A 9,081-nucleotide genomic window follows, 5' to 3' on the forward strand; every position below is an offset into this window, starting at 1 on the left:
CGGAGCCTACGAGTGGGGTTGGGGGCATGAGGCGGTTTCTGGATGGACTGGAGTTCCAGTTGGTTGAGGAAGGGAAGGTGCAAGGGTTGGGTACCATGATCTGGGAAGGCCCCGGGTCTGGATAGGTTCCTGGAAGAGTTCTACAAAAAGTTTGACATGGAGTAGGGACCTCAGCTAGTGGAGGTGTATAATGTGTCAGTCGGTTGATGGGGGGGGGGGGGGGAACTACTGCCCACGTTATCCCAGCCTTCAGTTTCACTCATTTTACAAAAGTTTAAGGGTTCAGAGGAATGTGGCTCATGCTGCCCAATATCGTTACTAAATGTGTTTGCCAAGCTGTTGCCAAAGATGCTGGCAACGTTTATAGAGGACTGTGTGCTGGGTTGATAGGGGAGGACCAAAAGGGGTTTGTCAAAGGATGGCAGCTGTTGGCGAATATTAGAAGGCTGCTGAATGTAATTACGATACAACGGAGGTCACAGTGTCTATGGATGCAGAAAAAGCATTTGACTGGGTTGAGTGGGTATTTGTTTGAGGTGGTGGGATGGTTTGAGGTTGGACAGGGGTTTGTAGATTGGGCCCCCACAGTGAGTGTTTGTACAAACAACAGGGTATATCGATCTTTTGCTTTGGCAATTCAATCTCCAATGATGCCGCTTAGAGCCTCATGGGCGCAGGGGGCATGGGACCATGAGGATATTTGGAGAGTTTGGCTCGTTTTTTAGGTGCAAACTCAACACGGGAAAGAGCGAGGTATTCCTGGTCAATGCACGGATGAGGGGGAAAGACTTGGAGAAGTTGCCATTAAGACTGGTCGGGGCGAGTTTCCGATACCTAGGAATACGAATGGTGCATAGTGGGGCCCAGTTAGACAAACTGAATTTGGTGAATCTGGTGGAGGGTGTGAAAGGGGATATTAAGAGATGGGGGGGTGTTTTGCCACCGTCATTGGCTGGAAGGGTCTATTTGTTAAATTGCCAGAGTTTCTATTTGTTTTCCAAAATTTCCCAATTGATTTGCCCAAATTTTTTTTTCAGTAGGGTCAATAGGATGGTCTCAGTGTCTATATGGACGGGTAAGGTACCCCGGATCAGGAAGATGTTCTTGTAGAGGGACAGACAGAGTGGTAGGTTGGTGTTCCTGAATCTGCTGAATTACTACTGGGCTGCGAACGTTGAGAAGGTCAGGAAATGGGCAGTGGGGGAGGGGTTGGTATGGGGGCGGATGGAGTAAGCCTCTTGTCGAGGGACAAGTTTAAGGGAGCTGTCATTGTCACCTCTTCCGTTATCACCGGCCAGGTACTCCGTGAACCCGGTGGTGGTATCAGTGCTAAGAGTATTGAATCAATGTCAGCAGCATTTTAAAAGGGAGGGGACGTCTTTGTGGGCGCCAATTTGTAGCAATCACAGGTTTGCTCCGGCAGGCCTAGATTCCACGTTTAGGGCATGGGAAAAGGCAGGGATAGTGCTTTAAGGACCTGTTTGTGGGGCAGAAGTTTGCCGAGATGGGAGAGCTAGAAGAGTTGTTCCAGTTATTGAGGGGGATGGGTTTCGATATCTGCAAGTTTAGCACTTCATTAGGAAGGAGTTGCTATGGTTCCAAAGTTACCACCCCCAGTGTTGCAAGATAAAATTCTGTCCAAGGACGAGATTGGGGCGGGGAGGATCTCGGACTTCTATGGGGAGTTAATGGAGAAAGGCGGTCTTTGGTGGAGAAAATAAAACGGAAATGTGCGAGACTGAGTCTTTTCCAGTTCAAGGTGGTGTATAAGGTGCACATGATGGTATGAAGGATGAGTTGGATCTTTCCAGGAGTAGAGGATAGGTGCGGGCAGTGCACAGGGGCACCGGCAAATCATGTGCTCAAAGTTGGAGGAGTTTTGGGAGGCCTTTGCAGGAATTATGTTGAATTTTGTAGTGGTTATTCATCGACTTATTTAAAGAGTGGTGAAACTTTAGCGGGGGTGGACAAATTTGGTTACTTGTGAACTTTGCGAAGGTTGTTTTCTGATGTTATGTTTCTTTTTTTCTGTACAAAACTGAAAATACCTTGAATAAAAATACTTTAAAAAAAAGTGATTCCAACTGCTCAAATTCTGGAGAATTGTTATCTTGACTGCCCAACTGGATTGGGGCAAGTTGAAATCAGGATTCCTGTTTTCCAACCCTCCTGATTTTACACCAAGTCAATGGGCAGTAAAATCAGGGAGGTATAACATGGGCCACAGATGCAAACCTTCTTGTGTAGCCACCTAAAATTGGCCAACTCCCGATTTAAAATGGCGAACGGCAAAGGCTAAAGGGAAATTCAGCCAACACAGACAGAAACCAGCAGGTGCAGGTTTGCTGTGTATTTAACTCTGCAAAAGTCCAGACAGCATCGATACCAGCGACCATCAGCATAATAATGTAGCAGCCATCTACATACTAATGAGCAATCCCCGGGAACAATAGCAACATTTGGGACACACAAAACTAAGCCAGACTCCCCGGTGCCAGCAGGAGCCAACACAAAGGAGGTGAACAAACACCTCAAGACCACCCATCGATCAGGGAACCGCTCCAGTATTGGAGAAATTGAACCAAGCGATTGGAACGAAGTCCAATCACCTAGAACCAGGTACAGGGTCAGCCCCGAAAGGCGGGAAGCCCCTGGGGACTATAAAGTTAAGCCCCCAAGTTCAACTCGCTCTCTTCTTCCTGCCCGGGTCACCCAGCAACGCGAACCAACCGTGACCGGTGCAGTGACCGCCGAAAGAAGTAAGTCTCAAGTCAACGCTCGCTACGGGATAGGCGCTCCTAGCTACCAATCCGTACCAACTTCAAATCCCGCAGACTCAGAACCCGAACTAAAGGCCATTTGTTCCCCTGACCTGGTGGGCCAGTCCGAAGTTAAGTATAGGCCTGTTAGTTGTAGAAGTCGCTTAGACGTAGAATTTGTGCATGAGTAGCGATTACTGTGTATAATAAATGTGCTTTGATTTGAACCTTACGAATCGGTGTATTGAGTTATTGATCATTACTTGGACTTGAACCTCGTGGCGGTATCATAAAGATACCTGGCGGCTGGAGAGCAAAGGTAATAAAACAGAGCAATTGAACCAACCAAAATGTTAGCAACACTTGTCCAATAGTTCAGGTTAAAATTATCTCCTCTAATTTTTGGAACACTGAACCTCTACCTTTGAAAACCACTGAAATCATATTTCTTCTGTAATCCTCCCAATCTCCCTCTTCCAGCATTATTTTTTCTTATTCTCATCCTGTGTTGTTCAATGTAGTTTGTGTTCCTTTTAAAGATGCTATATAAATTCAAAATGCCACTGTTGCTGTTGTTCATGGGATTTTCACATTTGCAGCAAACAAATAGGAACAGAAAATTACCGAAGCACGTGCACTGCACAACATCAGGAAAAACACACAGATTCACTCTTACCGGTGGTAGCGTACCCCCACCCATGGATTTCCTAGCGATGTGGAGTGGTTACAATGGGAAATCCCATTTGTGGTGATATACATCACTGTAAGTACACAAAGGGTTAATGTACATACACTACACCTAGCTAGACACTAGAGGGAGTACCAGAGACATGACACACAGACATTCAACCAATAGGTCAGTAAGATAGGACACAACCAATGGGCATTCATGATACACACAGAGGTGACACTACCACAGGAGGGCATTACACCAAACCCATATAAAAGGACACATCACACATGCTCAGTCTCTTACCAGTCAGACACTCAGTGAGTACAGACACAGAGTTAATTGAACATCACACCCACCACGTGGATTGTAGCAGATCGGTTCGTCAGTCTGAGTAGCGACAGAAGGATTAACAGTAGAGTTGAATCCAAGCAGGGGAATTGTTAATAGTTTAATAAACGTGTTAAAGCTATCTCCAAGTCTGAACCTTCCTTTGTCAGAGTGCACATCAAGGAAGCAGCTTATGCTATGTCATGAGCATAACAAAACATGGTACTCAGGAGTAACTGTTAAATCCATATAGTTAAAACTCAGCAAACAGTGACAACCAGCAACAGCAGCCAGGCAAGATGATGTTCGAGATTCCGGTTCCACAGCAGCTCAGGTACCAAGGCAATCTCAGTGAAAACTGGCATTGGTTCAGGCAGATATTCGAGATCTACCTGGTAGCGTCCGACCTAGATGGTGGATGCAGAAAAGCTTCTACTTACCATCGCGGATCCAGAAGCAGCTGAAATCTTCCAGACCTTCAAATACTCAAAGGGGCAAAACAAGAGCAACTTCCGGGCAGTCCTGGAGAAATTCAAAGAATTCTGCGAGGAACATACAAGAAGAAAAGGTAAAAGAGGCGCCAAAACTCACCGCGAGATAGTCTTGCAGCAACGAACGGCAGTTTTGAATTGCAGCCATCTTGGAAAAGGTGCTGCACATGCTCAGTTCTGCGAAGAGCGCACAGAACGGGAAGGTCCATTTGCGCATGGGCGAGAAGCCGTGCATGCGCAATTGCGAAGAAGGCCCCAAGTAAAGGAACAGCGATCTGCGCATGCGCAATCGCTTCCTACGCACTACGTCACAAGCTTCGTGACATCAGAGGCCCCAGACCACGCCCACATAAAGGAGAAATGTCCCAAAACACGAAAAAAAAATGTACAGCCGGAAAACCCGATTCTTTCACCTGGAACGACAGCACAATGCCTGAAATTCGACCAGTAGCTGAAAGTAACCTCCGCAGAACCCTGCAACAAGCAGTTAGCACCGCCCAAAGAGATGATGCAGTCCTTGAAGACTATGACTCAGACCTTGAATACTTCTTTGGACATCGCGAGCCCAATGCCAGCTCCGACACAAAACGTGATGATATGGTCTTGGAAGACAACGACTCAGACGAAGATTTCATCTTGGGAGACGGCTACCCCAGTACCAAATCCGAACCGCAATTAGAGGTGTTGTACCGTGAAGACCCCGATGATGAGTTCTTCAGATTGGGGAATCCTCAGCCCAGCAGTTATGACATCCCGACTCGTGAATGCAGGATTATGCTGCGGCCTGACGACAAGAAACAGAGAGTGGTCCACGCACCACGAAGGGTCCCAGCCTCCACACAAGAAGATGATTTGTTCATTGAACATGAAGAGAATGATCACAACTCCGAAACAAAAAGCGATGATTTGTCCAATGAACAATACACACAATACTACTCAAACATGGCTGAGTTATTCGGATATGCTGATCACGGCATCAGCAACACGACTCTTCTCATGGTAGATGCATCCAATACCATGGTGCCATGGCAGATCGTCGATACATTGGATGACAACAATACCCAAGACGAAGACGACGCCACACAAAACGACTCCATTGAGAGAGCACAGATCGACTCCACAGCGAGAACACTGCATGACTCCACAAAGAGAGCGATGACAGACTCCGCAGAGAGAGCGATGAAGCACTCCATAGAGAGAGCAATGAAGGACTCCACAAAGAGAGCGACACAAGCCTCCACAAAGAGAGCAACACAAGCCTCCACAAAGAGAGCGATGCAAGCCTCCACAAAGAGAGCGATGCAAGCCTCCACAAAGAGAGCGATGCAAGCCTCCACAGACAGCTCAGTGACAGACTCAAAAATGGAATCAAGCAAACACTCCATAGCGAGCGCCATGCATGAACAAGACCATGAAGATCTATCAAGCCACCAGAAGAAGACTATGTCAGTCTACCCAGCTTATTTGAGCCACCAGAAGAAGACTATGAAAGTCTACCCAGCTCATTTAACCAACAAGAAGACACTGAATGTCTACCCACTGTATGTGAGACAAGTGACGAAGAAATCACAATTCCCATACAGAATCACTGTGAGACTGACATATCTCAGCTCGTCTGCACAGAAGCACTCAATAATCAGAGGACGGCTACCCAAAGGTCCAGAGCGACCACGTCAAATGAAATCGTGAAGATTTTGACTCTAGAAGAGGAGCACCAAAAATCCAGAAGGACCACGTTAATAGAAATGTTGAAGATTTTGACTCCAGAAGAGGAGCACCAAGAAATAAAAGGTGATTCAAATGAACCCGAAATAACTCCAGAAGAGGAGCACAAAGAGATCACAGATGATTCAAGTGAACCAGAAATGACTCTAGAAGAGGAGTACCAAGGAAGCAAAGCAGAGGAATCAAATCCACCACAAATGACTGATGTCACCAACATCAATGCAACATCAGATCATTCACACAGTTCTCAAGAAGAAATGCTCAATGTAACAGATACCATCATCAAAAACATGGCAGAAGACAAACAAGCCAGATATATGACAATGAATGCGATTAATGAACGCGTGTTGCAGGAGTTGGATGCTCGACAGCAAGAAGGAAACCCTGGGGGTTGAGATAGCACATTCCCAGGTGAAGCAAGAAGCTGTGGTGCTGTATGAAACGCTGCATGAGCTGGAAACTCACCGCAGTCAGATGGTTGCAGAGGATAAGAGTATGGGATCGCCACATGAGGAGAGCGAGCAGCTCCTAAAACAGATTAAAGAAGACAATCACAGTGAGACTACTGGTGACTCCAGTGACACCACGTTAACTCACATCTCATCCGCTCGAGCCTCCTCACAAGCAAATGCAGTCCTGAATGAAATGACTCCAGAAGGGGAGCATCGACAAGCCAAAGCTGATTCAAGTAAGCCGGACATGACTCCAGACTGGGAGCGCCGCAAACTCAGTGGCGGCATGCTCAAGGAATCAACAGATACCACAAAGGACGCTGACACCAATAACTGTGACAATGACTCACATCATCCAAACGGAACACTCATTGAGCGCAACAGCAACAACGAAAACAACATGCAGCGCAACAAGAACAACAGCGAAAACAACAAAAACTGAAACAAGCATGACAAAAACAACAACAAGAACGACAACAACAAGAACGACAACGAAAACGACCAAGACAGAAACGACAACAATGAAACAACGACCTGTACGACATGGTACAACTCTGCAAATGAGGGACACTGTTACTGCTCAGCTCAGTACAATGACATACCATGGCAGGATGAGGCATCTTACCAATTCACGTTTGCTGCACTACCAACAGGCAACCTGGCTTTCAGGACAGATGCCATCAGGAATTGCTACCATAAGCATCGGAAAAAAAAGACACAGACTCCAAATCAGTCAATGAAGTGATTTGAACACTTGAACACCTCCTGATGACCAAACAGCAGGACACTGACGGCGTTTACAAGGGAATGACAACGTCACCATTGACACTTCTATACCAGACCATATAAATTCATGAACTTTGGACCCATAACCTTTATTTTGTATTGTCTTATCCTCAAAGTCATCGCAACTATGATTTGGTCTTGTATCATATTGGATAATCATCACAGTTATCATAACTTGTACATAGCATCACTTATCTACCTGGTTTGTTCAATTTTCTTTAACACTGTACAGAAAATATGTAACCCGGAAAAAGGGGGAATGTGGTGATATACATCACTGTAAGTACACAAAGGGTTAATGTACATACACTACACCTAGCTAGGCACTAGAGGGAGCACCAGAGACATGACACACAGACATTCAACCAATAGGTCAGTAAGATAGGACACGACCAATGGGCATTCACAATACACATAGAGGTGATACTACCACAGGAGGGCATTACACCAACCCATATAAAAGGACACATCGCACATGCTCAGTCTCTTTCCAGTGGAGACACTCAGTGAGTACAGACACAGGGTTGATTGAACATCACACCTACCACGTGGATTGTAGCAGACTGGTTCGTCAGTCTGAGTAGCGATAGAAGGTTTAACAGTGGAGTCGAATCCAAGTGGAGAATTGTTAATAGTTTAATAAACGTGTTAGAGCTATCTCCAAGTCTGAACCTTCCTTTGTCAGAGTGCACATCAAGGAAGCAGCTTATGCTACGTCAAGAGCATAGCAAAACACCATTGACAAGCGCTGGGAAGAATCCCGCCACAGCAAACAGCCAAGAAACCGGAGAATCCAGCCCATAGACTTCAGAAGGACTGGAAGATCCTATAGATGGCCAGTGGCTCCAGGGGTGGGGGTGGAAAGTCCCAGCCTTATGCTATCATTTCTTTATTATTATTTTTTCTTCAGTGACTGCTATTTTGAATTTTATATTTCTCCCCTATTCCTTCTCTTTATTATTTACTTTCAAACTTTATACACACTTAGAGTAAAGTGTTACATATGTAGTATTTGAAGCCTTCTAGTCTTCATAACACAAAAAGGTTTAGAAGCATGGAGATGGTACAAAATAGATATACAAGAATGTTATTAGCGATGAGAGGTTATAATCATAAGGAAAGACTAAACAGGCTGTGGTCCTTTCTCTAGAAAAGAGAAGGCTGAGATGTGACCTATTAGGCCTTGAAGCCAATGAAGGGCTTCAATACTCCAGGGAAGGTGGGAAGATGTTTGCATTTGTGGGGTATTCTAAAACAAGGAGGCATAAATATGAAGTCATCACAGATATATCAATTAAGCAATTTGGGATTTTTTTTTACTCAAACACTGACTAGACCATGGAACTTTCTCCCATAAGGAGTAGCTGAGGTGAATAACATAATTACAGCTATGATATGGAGATGCTGGTGTTGGACTGGGGTGCACACAGTAAAAAGTCTTACAACACCAGGTTAAAGTCCATCAGGTTTGTTTCGAATCACTAGCTTTCGGAGCGCAGCTCCTTCCTCAGGTAAGTGAAGGAGCAGTGCTCCGAAAGTTAGTGATTTGAAACAAACCTGTTGGACTTTAACCTGGTGTTGTAAGACTTCTTACATAGTTACAGTTATTTCAGAAAAAACTGGATAAGTACATGAGAAACAAAAGTAATATAAATTGATCGGATTAAAGAAAGAGGAGCCTAATGTGGAGCATAAATACCAATGTGGACCAGTTGGGCTGAATGGTCTGTTTCTGTGCTGTTAACATTTTGTAACTCTAGGTAATGCTTAACATGTTTTTCCACGTTGTGGTGTACTAGAGATTTGCGAGCATCCAAGTTTTGTCTCTAGTTCTGAGCCAACAGGGATACTGAGCTCATACCTACCCA

This window comes from Scyliorhinus torazame, chromosome 8, assembly GCF_047496885.1.
Source record: "Scyliorhinus torazame isolate Kashiwa2021f chromosome 8, sScyTor2.1, whole genome shotgun sequence".
Classification (NCBI taxonomy): Eukaryota; Metazoa; Chordata; class Chondrichthyes; order Carcharhiniformes; family Scyliorhinidae; genus Scyliorhinus; species Scyliorhinus torazame.